Source organism: Artemia franciscana, chromosome 4, assembly GCF_032884065.1.
Source record: "Artemia franciscana chromosome 4, ASM3288406v1, whole genome shotgun sequence".
NCBI classification, from domain to species: Eukaryota; Metazoa; Arthropoda; class Branchiopoda; order Anostraca; family Artemiidae; genus Artemia; species Artemia franciscana.
The window spans coordinates 47,244,755-47,246,542 of record NC_088866.1 but is presented as its reverse complement, the minus strand read 5'-3'; positions in this window follow the sequence as shown (position 1 = coordinate 47,246,542).

Sequence of the window (1,788 nt, the reverse complement as noted above, 5' to 3'; positions counted from 1 at the left end):
CCGCTAGTATTAAACTAAATCAAAGTAGTTGAAGTACACTCAGGTTTTCAAATGACTCGTAGATGCAATGTCTCAGTCACTGCATAGGATATTAAGTTAAAACTTTCAGGGAAAATTAAGGGAACATAAAACTTAATCAAAACATCCAGATTACCAAAAGTAGGTCTGCAATATTCCGGGAATGGCTGATGCTAAAATTTTGAAACTTTCAAGGCACATTGTCGGGGATGCTTATCAAAATACAATACACCAATCCAAGAGTAAGCAAGAGCATATAGTGTGTGAAGTGACTTAGAGTTTTATAGCCTATGTGAGAGAGAACTACCTGAAGTTATGTAGTGAAGCCTTCGTTTCATCAAACCATGTTTCTGCTTTCGAGTTGAAAGCTCTGTTCTAGAAGGCAGGCACCAATTTTATATTGAAGATGGACTAAAATCTATAAGTGTTAAATATATGCGGCAGTTACCCGGCCCCACAGCCAATATATCTTCTTTGAGTGACAAATATAAAAATTACAGAAATAAAAAGTAAGGACCGAAAGTGCTGCCATCTATTATTTCTACCCATTTCTGTTCGTGATTCAGCTGAGTTTATCATTCGGTTTTTCGCACATGGAACTGTGGTAGAGAAATGGTATCAGATGTACCTCTTAAACATTAAAAGTTCTCTCATTCCTAAAGAAATTAGAGTTTATCATTTGCTCCTTTCTAGGTGGTGACGTTAGAAACTTGGCCTACGGCAAAAAAGTCAACTTTTGAACTAAGACAAAGAGATTTTTTTTCGACGGCAGAAAACCTCCCTGCAGCTTGTCTTCTAACCGGATATTTCTTTGTTTTTCACTTTCAATTTTGACTCGTTGTCAAAATTGGATAGGATCTATTGGACATAATAAATTAGTGATGAACTTGATATTGAGTTAAATTTGATATTATCATTGGATGTGCCGGCTTGATTACTAGAGGCATTTGCCGGTGAATGTCTGAAATTCTTTTTGTTCTCCTTCTGTAATTACAGTTAAACCTGTCTATATTCTTACTGGAGTTCATCAAGGATGTGCCATGGGTCCTGAACTATTTAATTGCGTCATTGACTACGTATTTACGAGTGCCACTATCCGACTGAACTTTGGCTTGAAGTTCGGTAACAGACTTTTAAGCGCTGATGACTTCGCTAGCGATCTAGTATTAATGACAAATACCCTTGAAGAACATTGAGCAGCACTGAAAATTATGAGAGAGAAAGCTAGCGAGCTTGTCCTCAACATTTGCTGGAGCAAAACAAAAACTATTTTCATCAATCCACAACTATCTCAACAGTCAGCCGTCTTACAAAGATGCGGATATTTCATGCGTCTGTCGGCTCAGTCCTACTCTATGACACAGAAACTTGGGCAGAAACCACCAAGACTTTTAAGATGCTTTAACACATTCAATGCAAAGGATTCCGAAATATAAAGGAACTTCGTTGATATGATTTTATCAGTACAACCAACCTCTGAAAATCTGGATAAGGCATGAATTGCCCCCCCCCCCTGATCATTCGTAATTAGTCACTCGTCGATTCAGAAGTTATTGATCTTAAGTAGCAAAAGTAAATGTGAAATTCTGCTATTTAATTTTTTTCCGCGTTAAGTTTCCATACTAATTATTTACCTTATCGTTTTTTCCGCTGAAATACTTGGCATATCCTAGAAAATTAATTAAAAATACAAAAATCGTATTCATGTAATCTAGAATATCAAATTAATTACAAATAGTCTTTTTTTTACTTATTGATTATAGATTCGAA